We start from the raw sequence: 20,243 nt of genomic DNA on the forward strand, positions 1-20,243 counted from the left end.
CCATGTTCTGTATTGTCACTATAAAGGATAGTTCCTCTGAATTATCAGGGGTCAGAAATTCTGAACTCATTTTCTCTATGGGGCCCTATAAAGGATAGTTCCTCTGAATTATCAGGGGTCAGAAATTCTGAACCCATTTTCTGTATGGGCACTATAAAGAATAGTTCCTCTGAATTATCAGGGGTTAGTAATTCTGAACCCATTCTCTGTATGGGGCCCTAAAAAGGATAGTTCCTCTGAATTATCACGGGTCAGAAATTCTCAACCCATGTTCTGTATGGGTACTATAAAGGATAGTTCCTCTGAATTATCAGGGGGCAGAAATTCTGAACCCATTTTCTGTATGGGGCCCTATAAAGGATAGTTCCTCTGAATTATCATGGGTCAGAAATTCTGAACCCATTTTCTGTATGGGCACTATAAAGGGTAGTTCCTCTGAATTATTAGGGGTCAGAAATTCTAAACCCATTCTCTGTATGGGCACTATAAAGGATAGTTCCTCTGAATTATTAGGGGTCAGAAATTCTGAACGCATTCTCTGTATGGGGCCCTATAAAGGATAGTTCCTCTGAATTATCAGGGGTCAGAAATTCTCAACCCATGTTCTGTATGGGCACTTTTAAGGATAGTTCCTCTGAATTATCAGGGGTCAGAAATTCTGAACCCATTTTCTGTATGGGGCCCTATAAAGGATAGTTCCTCTGAATTATCAGGGATCAGAAATTCTGAACCCATTTTCTGTATAGGGCCCTATAAAGGATAGTTCCTCTGAATTATCAGGGGTTAGAAATTCTGAACCCATTTTCTGTATAGGCATTATAAAGAATAGTTCCTCTGAATTATCAGGGGTCAGAAATTCTGAACCCATGTTCTGTATGGGCACTATATAGGATAGTTCCTCTGAATTATCCGGGGGCAGAAATTCTGAACCCATTTTCTGTATGGGGCCCTATAAAGGATATATAGTTCCTCTGAATTAACAGAGGTCAGAAATTCTGAACCCATTTTCTGTACTGGCACTATAAAGGATAGTTCCTCTGAATTATCTGGGTTCAGAAATTCTGAACTCATTTTCTGTATGGGGCCCTATAAAGGATAGTTCCTCTGAATTATCAGGGGTCAGAAATTCTGAACTCATTTTCTGTATGGGGCCCTATAAAGGATATATAGTTCCTCTGAATTATCAGGGGTCAGAAATTCTATACCCATTTTCTGTATGGGCACTATAAAGAATAGTTCCTCTGAATTATCAGGGGTCAGAAATTCTGAACCCATTTTCTGTTTGGGCCCTATAAAGAACAGATTCTCTGAATTATCAGGGGTGAGAAATTCTGAACCCATTCTCTGTATGGGGCCCTATAAAGGATAGTTCCTCTGAATTATTAGGGGTCAGAAATTCTGAACCCATGTTCTGTATGGGCACTATAAAGGATAGTTCCTCTGAATTATCAGGGGCAGAAATTCTGAACCCATTTTCTGTATGGGCACTATAAAGGATAGTTCCTCAGAATTATTAGGGGTCAGAAATTCTGAACCCATTCTCTGTATGGGCACTATAAAGGATAGTTCCTCTGAATTATTAGGGGTCAGAAATTCTGAACCCATTCTCTGTATGGGGCCCTATAAAGGATAGCTCCTCTGAAATATCAGGGGTCAGAAATTCTGAACCCATGTTCTGTATGGGCACTATAAAGGATAGTTCCTCTGAATTATCAGGGGGCAGAAATTCTGAACCCATTTTCTGTATGGGGCCCTATAAAGGATAGTTCCTCTGAATTATCAGGGGTCAGAAATTCTGAACCCATTTTCTGTATGGGCACTATAAAGGATATTTCCTCTGAATTATCAGGGGTCAGAAATTCTGAACTCATTTTCTGTATGGAGCCCTATAAAGGATAGTTCCTCTGAATTATCAGGGGTCAGAAATTCTGAACCCATTTTCTGTATGGGGCCCTATAAAGGATAGTTCCTCTGAATTATCAGGGGTCAGAAATTCTGAACCCATTTTCTGTATGGGGCCCTATAAAGGATACTTCCTCTGAATTATTAGGGGTCAGAAATTCTGAACCCATTTTCTGTATGGGCACTATAAAGGATAGTTCCTTTGAATTATCAGGGGTCAGAAATTCTTAACTCATTTTCTGTATGGGGCCCTATAAAGGATAGTTTCTCTGAATTATCAGGGGTCAGAAATTCTGAACCCTTTTTCTGTATGGGGCCCTATAAAGGATAGTTCCTCTGAGTTATCAGGGGTCAGAAATTCTGAACCCATTTTCTGTATGGGGCCCTATAAAGGATAGTTTTTCTGAATTATCAGGGGTCAGAAATTCTGAACCCATTTTCTGTATGGGCACTATAAAGAATAGTTCCTCTGAATTATCAGGGGTCAGAAATTCTGAACCCATTTTCTGTATAGGCACTATAATGGACACGTTACATCAAATGCAAAAAGGCCAGCTCCTTTTAACTGACCAAGGGCTGAAATTTCTTCACCACATCAGTATGGCAATAATAAAGTTAATATTATTATTAACACAGCATCTTTTTCTCAAGAAGTAATCTTTCTTTCAAACTTTATTAAAAAAGTAGTGTCAACACTAACTTTTAGGAGTGCTTAATCTTACATCAGTACAATAAATTATAATAATCTAACTGGTAAAATAAAATACATGCTAATTACACAATGCTTTTGAGTGGTATACCATGCAATACCCCACAAGTCACTTGATTGTATTTTCTTGGTATACATGCTTGCCTAAAGGCTCAGATTGGTATACACATGAGCAAGTAAATACAAGTGACGAGTGGGATATTCCATGGTATACATGTACCACAAGAAAGGGTTGCCAGCAAGGCACGATGGGAAAGTTGGGGGTGATACCGTTGAATTGCACTGATTGATAGGAAGGTTCGGTGGAATACTGACGAATATGCAATGGCCTTCCTGTATTCTGATTGGCTGTATCTTCAATGGCCTGGTTGAAAACAAACTACTTCTTGCTTAATAGAAAAGTATAAACTATCACATAACTATTGTTTTAACTACTCTAGTTGAGAATGCATGGTTTTTTCCCCTTATATTCTCAAGGAGGGGCCACCTCATGTCTTCTGTGGTATGCTCATTTATTAACACAGAAGGTCTCTTCAGCTAAACAGCTACAAGCATTCCGTCTCCTGAAAGTGAAACAACATAGCATTGTACTAAAATGTAACCATGGATTACATAACACATGTACTGATGAAAATTAATGCCAACAACTAAAATTTAGTAGCATGTGCCCTGGCCACACCTGAAACAATTTGTGTTTTCTGTATACCGGTACATAGCAAAATTTTAGCCCCGTGAACTTGAAATGTAAAACAGGAGCTGGTATGTAACGGATTGCACAAGTTTCAAAATTAAAATTGTGGCACAGAGAAAGAACCCAATTGTAGCCAAGTTTTTCTCAACCACGGTAAGATACAAGCCAAAGGGTATCATGTTTAATTTAGCATACTTAAAATAAAAAGGGCTGCTAAAATTAACTGACAGCGCCATTTTTCTTTATCAATGGAAATATTGTGCTCAGGCAAAGGTCTATTAAGTTCATTATAAGTTACGCCAGATCTTATGTGGATAATTATCGTTAAGACTACTGTAAATTAAGACCCTATCAGATCTCGTAAACTATTACCGATAGGTCCCTGTCAGTTACAACTGCCAACATGTCTGACCAAGACCCAACCAATTATGAGGGTGCCAGTGGGGTTAACTGCTTAAGGTATAAAGACCTTTTCCATTATCGTAAGATTATATAATTTGCACCATTAATAGCATCTGACAAGGGAATAAAAGTGTGATTTTTTAATTGTGTATGGAGCAATGTAGACCCCAAAAAGTACGAAATTAGTACAAAAAGGTTACCACTTTCTAAGAGTAAAATAGTCCAATAAGATTGAGATGCCTTGTATTATGCCAATATCCACTTCGTTTTATTCCAACATTTGGGGACACTACTCCACTCACAAGCCTGCGTTCGCCATGCCTACAATTGTATTATGCATAATCCACTTCGTTTTATTCCAACATTTGGGGACACTACTCCACTCACAAGCCTGCGTTCGCCGTGCCTACAATTGTATTTTTCAGGCTTAGTCAACTCTCTCTTGCTTGGACAGCCCTAAAAAAATGCCTCACCAGTACTTGCATTTTCCTATCGGTTTTGTCAGGTCTCTACCCTATAAATGTTTGCAGGAGCCAAACTCATGGCAATCAACTGACTAAAGGACTTTTTTGCTGCTAATATTACTGACTAAGCAGCATTTTTTAAACTGTTTAATGATTTCAGCTATACCCCATTGGCACCCTTTGTTTCAATAATTATTATTTTCATCTACTGTAGGTCAGTACATCAGCAAACTGACCTGCTAATAGTGAAGAACCTTGTCACTTCATAATATGTAGCCAGAGAAGCATTTCATACCTTATGCATTATATTGTAAGTCAGATCTTATTAAGAGATACTTTGCGAGCACCATCTGGATTCTCATCTCTTATATTATCCTCTCTTTGGCTATTATGTACACAAAGCAATTCATTAGGCAATGGAAAATTGTTGTTTAACGTCACGTCATTTTAAGTATTTGGTCAGTTCCGTAATGTTCAGACTGCTATTAGTTAGTGATTAGAAACTTACAGTAACTTTAATTTGTAGTTTGATTCTTTGTTCTTATTAGGCACGAAGGTACCGGTGCTTCCTTCTCAGCGCACTCTAAACACAGGTGCCCCAACCTCAGTATGAGGGAACATAAGGATTTGTATGGGAAGACAAGACCTGAGACATGACAGGATAATTTTACGAAAAAAATTCTTAATTAAAAAACCTAACCTTATTGCCATTGCCTCGGCAACCATCGTCTGGTGAAAACCGTATTGCAGGAGCCAGGAGTAACTCTTCAACAGTCTGGCGAAAACCGTATGCAAATAAGATGACTGTGGGAGCAGGTTTTAAATCTCTAGATTTTAGTGGCCAGGTATTCTAGAATCTAGCCCCCAAACGAATCGATAAAAGGATGGACAAGAGCTTCTTGAAAAATCAACAACGCACGGCGACCATTGAGTTTCTGCTTGGTAACCTTAGTCAAAAGACTCGGGGGGGTCCACACTTTCACTTTCTAACAGCCACCTGACATCGCTGGCAGGGCTTCAATTGCACGGCTTGCAGATAGAAATGAAAGAAAAACCTTTGCCCTTGAATTCTATGGTGGAATTTGAACCGTGGGAACATTTTAACGAGGAATATTTGACTGAATTTGGTGGAATCGTGAGAATTGAGTGTTCATCCTTGGTATTTTATTATGATATTTTAGAATAAAATAGATGTTAATGCTGGTAAGCAAATACTGGGCAGCACCTGGGAGGAGAGCGTGACTTCCCATCATGTGACTACCTTATTTGGCTATTTCATTCATCCCGCCATGTGAGCCTTCTCAGTTTGACATTTCCAAAGCTCAACTAGTTCTGTTTTTTCCGTTGAGCAATTTAATCTTTGCTGGGGAATTTGCTGACCTCACAAACGCGGTTTTTTTTACCCCCCTTGCTATCTAAAACCTTTTATTTATTACTGGAACTCGGGAACAATTTATTGAACGGCTTCACACCGTTGTTCCTTCCGCACCATCTTGTAGCTCGCGTACACCAAGCGTCCATCTGACCCGCAGAGAAACGTTCACGCTCCACCGTGAAGCCCCTTTACTTCAAGTGCCTCTGCTGAGGAAGTTTCATCCTATATAGACCCACCAATTGTCACCATCCCTGACGATGCGCTGCTTGAAACAGCGGTCAAAACGGTCAAATTTTATTCCAAGATGGCGTCCAAGCAAGAAGAGCTTCACACACAGACACGTCTCCAACCACGTTAGCCACTCTTATTTCCATCATCGTGGACGAAAATCGAGGAATCTACCGCCAAATCAGTTCCTGCTCCAACCTCAATAGCCTCCGCCTCAATCTGTGCAACCTCGACAAACTCCCGCCATTTGCTACTCACCGACGACTTCGACTTCATCGCCAGCCTTCTCAACCATCCCAGTACCAGCAACAACATTCCTTCCCCATTTTTCAAGGACAGTCGCCGTTATCAGCACATGTTCCAACCAAAGTTAAACGCGCAACATTAAAGGGTGAGTATGTTGAGTTTGTCGCGGTGCTGCCAGAAAACTCGCGCCTTTCAGATAACGACCTTCCCGGGCTTTCCATTTCCTTTATCGGTAAACCACAAAGAGTTCCCCCCTCCTTTCGCAAAAAGTAAGCCCAGCTCGATTCTTGTCGGCATTTTCTGTATGGTTTTCTCAGGGGTGGATCCAGGATTTTTCATGAGTGATTTGCACCAACTAAACTAGGGGGGTTTTGGGGGCATGCTCCCCCAAGAAAATTTGAAATTTGGTGCTCTCCGAATGCCATTTTTCCGCACCATCATAACATTGGCCTCGACAGTCATCCATAGATAATCCTAAATCAGCTATATTAAATCTTTGAAAGCTACTCCTGTCGTTCCATCCTCACAAAGGTAGAATCCCACAAACCCTTCTCTGACTGTTTTGGTTGAATCAAGAAATCTGATCACCACTGAAAGATTTTCTTTGTTTGATACGTCAGCTGCTTCGTCAGACATAATAGAAAAATAGTTGCTCCCCCTGATTTCCTGCGACAAATTATTCATTATGATAGCACCCACAGTTGTAATCATCTTGTTTTGACAGGTTTAAGAAATATGTCGCATTTCTGGGTGCAGTTTTCAAGTGACGTTGCAGTGTTGATCGCCGCTGTCAATTCGAAATTCTAATAGTGCCTGAAAGTTTCCAGAAGACTGGCATTTTGTGGATCATCATCTCGTGGACCTCTGAGGGCTATGTTGTTTCTTTCGCAAAAAATTATTGTCTTGAACAGGGATTTCAGAATTTCGCGATTTGTTTTGATTTGTTGTTGAAGTAAGCTGTTTATCTGTCGATCAATTGGGAGCGATTTTCTTGTCATATTTCTCAAAAAAAATTAAAACAAGAAGGATAGTTGACTTCGTGAACTGCAATAAAGGGCTGAAAAATAAGGTTTGGAAGAAATTTGAGTGATTTCTGCAAGTCACTTGAACTACTCTGGATCCACCCCTGGTTCTGCACTTCTCACTTCTTTTCCCCAAAGGGCGGTAGAGATGTTCCCCTATCAAGCGACCATTCGATTACCCAAAGGAAGTTGCGGGCTTGGCATGGCCTTCCTATGATGTTGACTTTCGTAGGAAAACAGCCACAAACCTCCCCCTCTAAAACAGACATCTAACCTAGGGTCCAAATTAACTTGTACATTTTGACCTGTTTTATGGATACCAGAAAGCAACGACCGCATGGTCTTGTGTATGTGTCAAGCATTATCTTTTCACTTTCAAAAGCGCACATTTTGGAGAGAAAAGGTATCCGACCTTGAATGTACATTTAATAATGAAATCTATCTGCCCCTAGTTTGTCGAAAATTTCAGCTACGGAAACACTAGTCACACCCTGTCGAACACAATCCGCCATAGTGGTACATTCCTCACACCAGTCCTTGAATCTCTTTACTGAGTCGTTTTTACCCCTGCAATACATATTTTATGAGAAACAATGGCTTGTGAGGTTATGGAGGTTGTTAACGGAAAAATTCCTTCATTTCTATTTCAAAACAGTCTCAGGATAAAAAGTACGACACCTCTTGGCAAACAGATCTGACCTTAACAATGGTGACCAGTTGTGAAATTCTGGTCGCCAGTACTCAATTTTTTAGTCGCATTAGCAACCAGGAAGGCGCAATTTCAGACCCCGTAACCTGCCTTCAGAATAATCCCCATTCACCCCTGAGGGAGCTCCAGGGAATGGCCCGGAAAAACCACTACTACCTCTACACAGCCCGTCCCGTTGGCCTACGGAGTGCCCCTTCATTTCTAATCAGCTTTCCATATCCCCCCTTCCCCCCCTCCCTGTCCGACCTGCTCACAAGTTCACCCTGATCCCTTTTGTTACTCATCTCTGCAATACAGGCTCCTACGGCACTATTATGTTTATCTGGCAGCACTTGACAACCTTCACATTGAGTCTGGCTGTCTCCTGGACATTCTGGCTATGCCAGACCTTCACAAAGGTTTGAGGGGGATCAACCTCTCCCATGGGAATGCAAGAAGGCTTGCCACCTGATCACCTCATCGGTTCTCCATAGCATCTAAGTATACTAAGTTACAACCTTTTAAGTCTACCAAATGTTGACTCCTTTATGTTATGGGCTGCATTTACCCTTTCATTTTTTGGCTTCTTAAGAAGCAGCAAATTTACCTGCAATGGCAATTTCGACCCTCAGTCCCACCTTGCTAGAACAGACATTTCTTTCCATCCCAACATCCTTCACCCTACTTCATTTGACACTGCAATTTAAAAGTCCAAAACTGACCCTTTCTGGGAGACAGCCAGGCTCAGTTTTGCAAGGTCAAACTCAGACCTTTATGCATCGTCTGCCCTGCAAGATTATATGCTCAAAACTGCAACTCAAGACCCTGGCCAGCTACTCTTCAGCTTCTCCTGTGGACCATATCTCACCCAGACCTCACACACCAACAACTTATGGTCTCTCTTAAACCTCTGTGACAATGACAGCTCCTCCTCTGCCTCTCACAGCTTTAGTATTGGTGCTGCTACAACCGGCAGAATCACTGGCATTTTCAACTGGCTCTTCAAATTCTGCTTAAGCTTACATCAGGACTCCAAAGGAAACAATATGTCAGGTTCCTCAGTCATTGGCCTCTTGCTCCTCCTGCTAACAACCCCCTGGAATCCTTGAAAGCACTTGAGTATCTCATTGAAACTTGGATTTTTCTAACAATCAGTAATGATCTATGACAGTTCCTTGGATAACTTAATTCATATTTTCCTGTATTGTCCTGAACCTATAGTGTTTTCACCTATGGGTACAGCAATCATGTTGGCATCCCCCTGGAAGCCTGCTGTGTGCGTTTGCTTCCCCCCCCCCCCCACCCTCATTTCTCCTCGATACGATTGCCTTTCATCCCCTTTTCAGCCACATGCCAGCCATCACATGGGTGAAAGCACTATCCTAAGCTTAATGCCATGTTTCTCCTTTAAAACAAAAAAGGAAAAAGGCCCATTCGGCACTTGAGGGCTTTCTGTGACATTCTCTTTCCTTAGGCTTTCTGCCCTCTCGAGTTCATGTAGTACTATTGGAAATGACTATTTTGACGGAAATGTTTTGCACGAGGGTCCTATCCCCTCCAGCCAAATGTGTTGTGCGAGGGTCCTATCCCCTCCAGCTGAATGTTTTGTGTGAGGGTCCTATCCCCTCCAGTCTAATGTTTTTTGCGAGGGTCCTACCCCCTCCAGTCAAATGTTTAGTGCGAGGGTCCTATCCCCTCCAGTTAATTGTTTTGTGTGAGGGTCCTATCCCCTCCAGTCTCTATGCGATGCCCATTGGCTTTGGTTTTTTATTTTTTATTTTTTTATTTTTTTTAATATATATATTTTTTAATGTGCTCATGTCGTATTTTCGACCCCTATCTCCACTCGTCGGTTCTCTACTTTCACCTTTGGGGCAGGCAATGTTTGCTTTTGGCTATTGCAACTCCGTGGAGATGGGGTCATTTTCTCTCCCTGTCAAATTGGGAGCAAAACCACTAAATGGGCTTCGCACAGGGCACTCCTCGTTTATCTCGGCGTTTTGGGCGGGGAATTGCTGCCTGCGGCACCCCTTCAGCCCTGTGCTGAAGCCCCGTTAGGGAGGGGGCATATTGTTACTCTGCTGGACTGGGTTAACTTGGCCCCAGGACATTATGCCAGCAACTATGCCCGCCTTGCAATACAGGCATGAGGCACCCCCTCGGCTAGTTGCCGAGGCCCCTCATCCGGTGGTCCATACCGGCGGTGGGTATTATCCGAGCCTTGCCAGTACATTCCCTGCCCCTCGTTTACGCCCAAGTTGTGTGTATTGTCTTTTATTGCGCACCAAAGCATTAAATGATATTTTAGAATAAAATAGATGTTAATGCTGGTAAGCAAATACTGGGCAGCACCTGGGAGGAGAGCGTGACTTCCCATCATGTGACTACCTTATTTGGCTATTTCATTCATCCCGCCATGTGAGCCTTCTCAGTTTGACATTTCCAAAGCTCAACTAGTTCTGTTTTTTCCGTTGAGCAATTTAATCCCTCCCTCCCGCCCCGTTTGCTTTCTGGTTCTCTTGTATTTTATTTTATTTTTTCCTTATGAGCTTCTGTAACCTATTCAATAGTTCTCCTTAATAAAATATGGGCGGGGAATTGCTGCCTGCGGCACCCCTTCAGCCCTGTGCTGAAGCCCCGTTAGGGAGGGGGCATATTGTTACTCTGCTGGACTGGGTTAACTTGGCCCCAGGACATTATGCCAGCAACTATGCCCGCCTTGCAATACAGGCATGAGGCACCCCCTCGGCTAGTTGCCGAGGCCCCTCATCCGGTGGTTCATACCGGCGGTGGGTATTATCCGAGCCTTGCCAGTACATTCCCTGCCCCTCGTTTACGCCCAAGTTGTGTGTATTGTCTTTTATTGCGCACCAAAGCATTAAATGACTGTTGACAACTGATGAACTGATAATGGCCTAATTTGCTTAACAGGAAGGAAGCGACCCACAATGGCAATAATGTTAGGCTTTTTAATTGAGAATTTTCTTGTAAAATTATCTTGTCATGTCTCAGGTCTTGTCTTCCCATACAAATCCTTATATTCCTTCATACTTTAGCTTGGGGTGCCTGTGGTGTAAACACTGGGCTACAACCAGAGTATTGAAATGTTTACACTAAGCTTATTCAGGGGGCTGGACAATCTGCAAGCCATGTAAATTTCGCATTTAAGTCTAAGCACCATTTCATATAGCGCTGATAAACTGTCATTAAGTCACAGCACCCATTTTAAAACGGTTAGCTTTCAATAATTGTGTGATTCGCATGTTGACTCGCCATCTTGGCTCGCATGATTCGCAGTCATGGCTCGCATGCCTCGCTGGATCGCACATTGTCCAAACTCCTTATTCAGCAAGACGAACTAACCAGATGTTTGAGCGAAACGAGGTTAGGCGTTATGAACAGCGATGTAAGTCGCTAGCGACTTACTGCGGGACTGAGTTGAGGCGCTTGTGTCAGAACCGGCCGCGGCCAGACCCGTCGGTTTGCAAAGAAAATACCACAATTTGAAGGAACATGTGACGAAGCAATGAATGTAGCGGTATTGGAGGAACTCAACTATATTTAAACTGTTCAATAAGGGTTACAATGGCGGTCAAAAGGTGAAAAGGCGAAAACGTGTTCAGTCCTAATGACGTAAACAATCACGGGATCTAAATACAGTCACGACCGCTGACCGGAAATCACTACGCATAACAAATAAGAACTAACAAATATCAACAAATCTATTAAACGTTCAGAGCACTGTTCAAACTATTCCACATCCTCCGGGGGCACGCGAATGTCCTTAACCCAGTCGGCAATTCTCTTTAGAGCCCGTCGTGCAGCATCTCTTTGTGGCCTTCTCACAGGGGGTGGAGTTTGTACTGTGACAGCTATGTTCACTGTGTGGCTCACTTCCTTGGCCTGAATTTCTAGAGGGTGCAATCTTTTGATAGGGCGGTTTGTTGTTCCATTGGCGGTGCGTACATTGGCGGAACGTACAAGTCCATCGTGACCTCTGTTAATGGATGTGACAAGTGCTAGTTTCCAGTTTACTCTCGGGCTGTCATCGTGGATGAGGACTACATCGCCAACCCTCACAGATTCGGTGTTGACTCCTGATCTTTTGTGAAACTCTCGAAGGGAAGTGAGGTACTCGTGACGCCAACGTTGCCAAAAGTGTTGAATCAGTAAGGCGACACGTTTTGCTTTCCTAAGGAAATCTGCGTTCGATTGGTAGGTGGGATCACTCACTTCGTCGCTCTCTACTAGTGGATGTGGAGGTGACGTTATTCGTCGACCATAAAGTAGGTGTGACGGGGTTAGTGCCTCTGCATCCTTAATGTCTGAAGAAACATAGGTCAGGGGGCGGTCGTTGAGAATTGCTTCTACCTCGACAACAATTGTTTGAAGCGTGCACAGGTTGACTGCAGCTCTGCCGAGCACTTTCCTAATGGTGGATTTAGTGAGACCGATGAGACGTTCCCAAAAACCCCCATACCAAGGGGCCCTCTTGGGAATGAACTGCCATTCAACGCCTTCCCTTGCAAGTGTTTCCTCGAGTGCATGAGATTCAAACAGTTCCTTTAGTTCATTGTTTGCTGATAGAAATGTTGAAGCATTGTCAGATATTAGTTTCCTTGGAAGAGATTTGCGACTTGCAAACCTGCGAAAGGCGAGTAAGAAGGCTTCAACAGTTAAGTCTTCGACAACTTCAAGATGAATAGCTCTAGTTGTTGCGCAAGTAAAAACAAACATATGTAGACCTTTGTTTCAACCCCAGCGTTTCGAACATACAGGGCTCCAGTGAAGTCCACCCCAGTGGCGTCAAAGGGCTGTGTTTGTTGCATTCTTGACTTGGGAAGGGGTGGCGGGTCTGGTGCATTGTAGGCTGCTCCTGAAACCCTTCTGCAGGTTACGCAGTTGTCAATTAAGGTTTTGACACGTTGTCGGCCAGAAGGAACCCAGTAACTTTGACGCAAGACGGTGAGTGTTGAGTTGACACCTGCATGAAGCTGCTTAACGTGGGTGGAGTGAATCACTAAGTCTGTGAAGTGGTCTTTGCTTGGTAGCAACAGAGGAAATTTGGCGTTGTCACTTATGGGGGCGTTGTGTATCCTCCCGCCACAGCGTAAAAGACCATCGTCATCAAGGAATAGGCGAAGCTGACGTACTAAGGTTGTACCGTGTCGTACCTTTGAAAGGAGGTTGTCCACGTCGGCATAAAAAACAAGAGATTGACGATTCTTCACCCATTTTGTCATAGCACGATCATATTCCATAGCTGTGATAGGACCTTGTTGGCTGTCTTTTTTCTGGAGACGCTGGACAAATCTGAGAACATAGGCAGTAATTCGAAGAAGCCTTGGTAAACCGCTAAAATCCGATGGATTGATCAGGTGATGAAGGCCTTGCTGTTGAGCTGGAACCGTGCTGTTTGTAGTAGCTTCATCAGTAGAGGTTTCAGTGGTCAACAAGTGGAGAACCTCGGTAGTAGGCCATGAAGGCCACTGTGTTCTTTTTGGTAACCATTTAGGACCGTGCTTCCACAGAGAAGAGGCCTTCAATCGATCCGCTGTTATCCCACTTGTGAGCAGATCAGAGGGGTTGTCGGTTGTGGGGCAGTACTTCCAGCTGGAAATTGATGTCAGCTTCTCCACTTCTTGGATGCGATTGCTGATGAATGGTTTCAATATTTTGGTGCTGTTAAGCCAATGAAGGACGATCTGGCTGTCAGACCACAATGTGACCCTTGTAACTTGCAGTTGTTCTTGCAGATATGATACCAAACGTGCAGCTGTCAGAGCTGCCATAAGTTCAAGTTCTGGAAGGGTAAGTTGCTTCCTTGTTGGAGCAACACGCGACTTTGCCATGGTAAGTGACGATTGGTTTCCACGTACTAAGTTAGCAGCGGCTCCATAGGCTCTCTGGCTTGCGTCCGCAAAAACGTGTAGTTCTGTGTCGTTGCCGTCAACACTGACATCAGAAGTGAAGTAGCGACGCGGGAACTGAAGTTTAGTTGCATCTCCTATCTCCTTCGCTAAAACACGCCATTTTTGATCAAGAGAGGGTGGAAGTGGTTCGTCCCAATCTATCCCTTCCTGCCACAGCTCTTGTATCAGAATCTTGGCAGCAACTGTGACCGGTTGGAGTAGGCCGAGTGGATCAAAGACCTTTGCTGTTTCTTGTAAAACCTCTCTCTTGGTTGATAACGGAGGGATAGAAGTTGCTTGCTTATATGAGAATCCCAGTGTGTCTGAAGTTATGTTCCACAGTATGCCAAGCACCTTTTTGGTTAAGCTTGTGTCAAGGACTTGATCCTTAGCTGCAAGATGTTGAAGTCCAGGACTGTTTGAACTCCATGACCTGAGATTGAAACCTACTGGTGACATCGTGTTCCTGGCATCTTGATAATAGTTGACTGCTGAACCATCATCACTTACTCCAGAGGCGAGGTCGTCCACGTTCAGATTTCTTAACATATCTATGCTGACTTGGTCTGTAGACTGTGTGAGGTGTTTGTTGAGAGTGGCATTTAAGATGAAGGGGGAGCTTGTGGCACCAAACATAACAGACTTGAATCGGTATACAATGAATTCACTCTCTGGGTCATCTGCATTAGATAACCAGCAGAATCGTGTGGCATCTCGATCGGCTTCGTCAAGGTTTACATGCAAAAATGCCTTTTCAATGTCCGCAGTTATACCATACTGGTGGAGACGAAAGCGCAGAAGTATACCAGTAAGGTCATTGAGCAGCGGAGGACCTGGCTGTAAGCAATCATTCAAGCTGGGTTGATCACCTTGTTTGAAACTGCAATCGTACACAATGCGTAGAGGAGTTGTGGTGGAGTCCTTGTGGACAGCATGGTGGGGTATGTAGTGATATACTTCGTTGGTTGTATCTGGATCTTTCACCTTTTCAATGAAACCTCGAGACTGCTGTTCTTGGATGATGTCATTGTACAAGTGTAGTTTCTCAGGATTTGCGGCTAGTCGTCTGACCATGGAGCGAGTTCTCTGCTTAGTAATTTCTGCATTTGATCGTAAGGGGGGATGTTCTGGTCGCCATGGCAACCTTGCACTGTACCGGCCGTCCTCCAACATAATAGATGTGTCTTGATAATACTTCAAAAAGTCAGGTGTGTCTTCTGAGGAGTTTGGTAGAACACCAACTGATTCAATACGCCAGAAACGTTCCAAATCAAATTCTTCTTGTTGATGCTCGGTCACAACACTTAAAATAGAACTGTTGAGGCTCTCTGAATGGTTACTTTTGGAGAGGGGGCCCGAGAGGAGATACCCTATCTTTGATTTGGCTGCTGTGGGACCTGGACCCTTGATAACTTCGTTTCCCACTACATCCCAGTAATGATCCGCGCCGATTAGAATATCAACTGTGAAAGGTGAATCATCAACGTTAACATGTGCTAACATCAGTCCCCTTAAATGCGGCAAGTCCCTTACATTGGCGCCAGTGTAAGTAGTGAGGGGTGCAGCGATTGTTGGTACAATGATCACGTGAATGGGAATGGTGTCCTCTTGAGTGGTTTCAAGGTAAACTGTAGCAGTGTAAATGCGCTTAACAGATGATGTGTTTCCACCGAAAGTTGACAGGGATATTGCCTCTTGTGTTTCTGGTTTCAGATCAAGCTTGGCTGCCACATCAGATGTAACGAAGGAGCGTTGAGATCCCTCGTCAAACAGAATATGTGCACTGATATGGTTGTTGTGACTTGCAACAGAAGCAACAGCTGTTTTTAGTAGAACGGGGGTGTGTTTATTAGCATCACCAATGTGGTAGGACGAGACTGAAGGTAGCGTAGTCTTGTCAGTGGTGGGTGTACTTGGAACCTTGTTTGTAGTTGCTGGTTCAATGGATGGTGTTGTGGGAGGTAGCTCTACATTTCTACAAAGACTAGTATGATGCTTTCGATGGCATACCTTGCAGCGGTTCTGAGATTTGCATTTAGATACTGAATGACGATTCAGACAGTTAAAGCATGCCTTCGTGTCACGTACAATTGAGTGTCTCTTTTCCTTATCTGTCACAACATTGCAGTCAGTTGGACTGTGTTCACCCTTACAAAAAAGGCACATTCGTTTGGTGGGACGGTCACCACTGTTAGAAGCAGAAAAAGGTGTACGAGACCTTGAGGCTGTGAGAAATGTAGCAGTAGTAGCACTTGTTGAGTTGCCACTGAATTCATAATCACAAGAAGTGTTCTGTCCCGCCTCTAAGATTTCAATTTCATTCAAAATTGCCTTACGTAAATTATCAAGTTGCCACTCCTTGTTTCCATTTTGTCTTGCTAGATTTTTCTTAATCCCGTTAGGTAATTTCTTCTGAATAATAGGAACAAGAATGTCCCCATAAGTTTCTGTTTTCTTTCCCAGTGTCTCAAGTCCCCTGATGTGGGTCTCAATTGAGTCGTAAAAAAGCCTTAAACTGCTTAAATGATCGGTGGGTGATGGTAGGTTCAGTAGTGCTTCCATGTGTGCGTTGATGATCTTGTGGGGTCGAGCGAATCTCTCTTCCAACAACTGGATACTCTTAGCGTAATTAGCATTGGTTAATGGCAACCCGGCAATGACTCTTCCAGCTCCGTCACGTAACTGCGCTCTCAAATAATTGAACTTTTGGACATCACTAATTGTAGAGTTATCGTGTACTGCAGACCGGAAAGTGTCCCAAAATGATTGCCATTCAAGCGGGTTCCCATTAAACGATGGTAATACAAGTTTAGGTAAACGGTTACTTTGAAATGAATGACTTGTACTCACCGGCGGCGATGTAATCAGTGAATTCTGTGATGAGGCGGATAGATTACTAGAATGATCGTTACCTGGTGTTTCAGTCGACGGAATTGGGTTGAATTGTTGATTTTCTTGTTTCGTTTGTGACGTAGATGGAATGGATGGTTGATTTTCCTTTCCCATTTGCAGCGGTTGTGGTAAGGTATCGCCGGTATCTTGATGAGAAGACGCATGTTGACTAAAATTCTTGTTTGTGAGCTCGATGAACCTCTCGGTAACGCATACTTTCTCTAAGATAAGCCCATCTAGTTCCTCTGCTACCAGTATATCCTGCTCAAGATCCTCAGGTGTTTCCAGCAAAACTACTATCTTGTCGTTAAATTCCTTAAGGGTTTGCCTCTTTTGCTTTAGTTGGTTGACAAATGACCTGAGTAGAGCGATCTGTGTCTCGGTAATTGTGTCCTTTGCTGTGTCATCGATTTTCTGTTTCAACTTAGTTACGTGCGCCCTGTGCGCTCTCCTTGACGCTAACAGTTTGGTTAATTCCTCCATCCTGGTCCCGGCACCAAAAAATGTGACGAAGCAATGAATGTAGCGGTATTGGAGGATCTCAACTATATTTAAACTGTTCAATAAGGGTTACAATGGCGGTCAAAAGGTGAAAAGGCGAAAACGTGTTCAGTCCTAATGACGTAAACAATCACGGGATCTAAATACAGTCACGACCGCTGACCGGAAATCACTATGCATAACAAATAAGAACTAACAAATATCAACAAATCTATTAAACGTTCAGAGCACTGCTCAAACTATTCCACAGAACACTTGCATGATACATGTAATCTCTGGCATTCTTCTGGAGAAGTACATGTCATCCTCGAAGTGTGTTAGTTCCAAATTCCCGCTTGCGCGGTCAGCTCTGTCAAATAAGCGTCCTAAGTGAATGACTAAAAAGAAATGCTACACGTACCTGGATCATCCCTTTTCCTGACTGAGCAGAAGAACAAAATTCACACAAAATCCCATAGCTTCTCCACTCGTACTTGGGAACACCGTTCATAAAAACTCAAACTTGCCCTCTCTCAGTTGTTAAAACCGTCCACAATATCTCTTTGGTAGGCCTCATTCTGAAATTTCGACTAGCTTTCAATACTCGACGCGGAGAGCACGTGTATGGCTGGTCTAACCACGTGTATGGCTGGTAACTTTACACGCTCGTTTGCATTGGGCCGGAAATCAATAAACGTTGAGACATTTGACAGCTGTTGACAGTCCAAAGCCGACGGACAGAAGAAATCGTTCCGTTTGACTGTGTGGTAGACGTACGTGTAGAAAATATCTAAACATTTGCCACGAAATAAAACGAAAACAAATAAATGAAACGATTTGTGTTCGTTTTTTAACAAAAAAGTCTCAAATTTATAAAATTCGAGACAAGCAACAGATCGATCTGCAACATGTCATAAACGTAAATCTGACAGGTTAATTTAACAGAAGACTCGTCACGGGCATAGGTCTTTAGTTTTCCAATTTAAAAATTTGTGTTAGCGACGCAAATAAGTGAACAGTTGTAACCGAGTTTCTCTTCCAGGGCTTTTCTTTGCGGTCATTCCGATAAAAAAAGGGTTTCTCTCTTCATTTCTTATTTTTCTGATACAATAAAGCGGAGACGTCCTGATTTTGAAAGTTTGCCGCATTTCAAAGACAAACAAAAGGTGACGTCAGTCGCATGCTCGGTCAACTTTAGCCACTGTGCATGGGCATATTGTAAAAGATCGACTGGATTGGATTTGTAAAACACGGACTGGATTTGTAAAACACGGATTTGTAAAACACGGATTTGTAAAACGCGGATTTGTAAAACACGGATTTGTAAAACGCGGATTTGTAAAACGCGGATTTGTAAAACATGGATTTCTAAAACACGGATTTCTAAAACACGGATTTGTAAAGGGAGGTTTATCATTTTTTGTAAAAATGATGGCATTGTTTGACTGTTACCGCTTCACATTCAAATAATTTTTCTAAAAGATTGTTTGATGTTGAGTAATATTAGCATTTGGAAATGTTTACGAATAATCGAGAAATACGAGAAGCACTCGCGTACAGTGAGTAAGTATTCCCGGCATTTTCGGCATTCCCTCGTGTTCAAAAACAAAATTCCGCGTACTTATATTTAACTTTACAATGCATTCGGCGCGTTTTTATTTTTAAAATTATCAACATCTTAATACACAGGAGCTGGTCAAGACCGATTTCCAACGTTTAACGGGAATAGGTCATTTTACTAGGGCAAACATGGATCAAAGAAAAGTGTACGTGACATACAAACAACCAGGCTGCCAAAAGACAGTAATTTTAAAAATGCATTGTAGACCTCTGTAGAAAATTAATTTGCATCTTTTAAATTTGCGCGGGAGAAGATAGGTTATTGTGCGAGGAAGGAGATGGCGGCTTCTTTTAAAATTCCATCTCTGACCAGAAAACGGCGACGTGGATTTGAGTTTCCAGAGTTCTCATGGAGCTCTGTAAAAATTAGAGAAGAGCTTGGAAGCGGGACATTTGGGACCGTCTATTTGGCTGACTTTACATTAGGAGAGATGCAGCGTCATGTTTGTGTCAAGAAGTTAAAAGGTGAATCCGCCGATTCAAAACGACGCTTCGAGAAGGAAGCCGGTATCCTCCATAGTGTCAAAGGCCACAGAAATATCTCCGGGTTCCTGAGGTTTTGTCACGAGCCCTATGCCATAATGATGGAGTATTCGTGCTTCGACTTCGGTCATTTTGGCGTAGAAAAAAAGGTGACCACACTTCAAGATTTCGTGCATTTTGTAGACGCTGAATTTGACTTTTCCTCGCTCTCCGATGTGTTATTGGTGTGCACAATAGACGTGGTTACTGGGCTAGATTTTCTACACAGAAACGGCATTGCCCACAGAGACCTAAAACCAGGCAATACTTTGGTTTGCAACCAACACTACGACAAAGATGACCTTGAAACATCGTATGCCAAATGCCCTATTGTCTGTAAACTCGCAGACTTCGGTCTTAGCAGGTCACTGGACATCCAGACCTGCTCCATTCCTGTTTACACGGTGCCAGAGCTACAACTGGAAGAATTGAAAATCGCGAACCAGGAAGATCTTGAGAAGGCTGATATTTGGTCTTTGGGAATTCTCATTTTCTCACTGATCAATCCAAGTGTCTCTAACCCGTACAGGGCTGAATTTGAACGAGCTGGGATTCCGTTCGCTGAAAAGGCCATGAACGGTTTATTGAGACGAAAGCAATTACCTACCCACGACGACAAGTACGACTCTATTCGGAAAACGCAATGGTCGCAACTTGAAAATGTGTTCAAATCATGTGCACGATTTGAGCCAAGGTCACGACCCACAGCGGCGGAAATTCTCCGTCTTCTCAACAACAGTCAACTGGCTCATGTTTCTCAACAGAAAGTCCAAGTGGCACCCGTAGAAGGTAAGATTTTATTATGACCTTGATTTTCATGTGATGTTTCTACTAACTTCAAACGAGTTCTTAACACCGTCTTAACAAGATTTGTACTGTACACGTTTTGTTACGTACCTATAAATATCCATGACCAATGTGTATTTCTGGGAGATAACGTAACACCTGAGTGAAATGGGTTACCTTTGCTTTATTTAATTTCTATCTTGTTTTTCTGGCTAAACGAAAGAACTGAACTGACCTGAAACTAGCCAAGAGAATTTAACAGCTGTAGTGAAGTGAAGTGCAGTAACAGTAATTAAAAGGCTGT

At 42.9% G+C, this 20,243-nt stretch overlaps 1 long non-coding RNA gene and 1 pseudogene across 1 annotated transcript; both read right to left on the reverse strand.

Moving 5' to 3' along the window:
• Positions 1–2,556: 2,556 nt before the first annotated feature.
• Positions 2,557–5,171, reverse strand: LOC138010894 (uncharacterized). The gene is made up of 2 exons (XR_011124584.1): positions 4,869–5,171; positions 2,557–3,174 (listed from the first exon to the last, which is right to left on the reverse strand). It is a non-coding gene; the product is annotated as an uncharacterized lncRNA (long non-coding RNA).
• Positions 5,172–11,249: 6,078 nt separating this feature from the next.
• Positions 11,250–17,014, reverse strand: LOC138010218 (uncharacterized; annotated as a pseudogene).
• Positions 17,015–20,243: the final 3,229 nt, after the last annotated feature.

The sequence above is a fragment of the Montipora foliosa genome, chromosome 7, assembly GCF_036669935.1.
Source record: "Montipora foliosa isolate CH-2021 chromosome 7, ASM3666993v2, whole genome shotgun sequence".
NCBI classification, from domain to species: Eukaryota; Metazoa; Cnidaria; class Anthozoa; order Scleractinia; family Acroporidae; genus Montipora; species Montipora foliosa.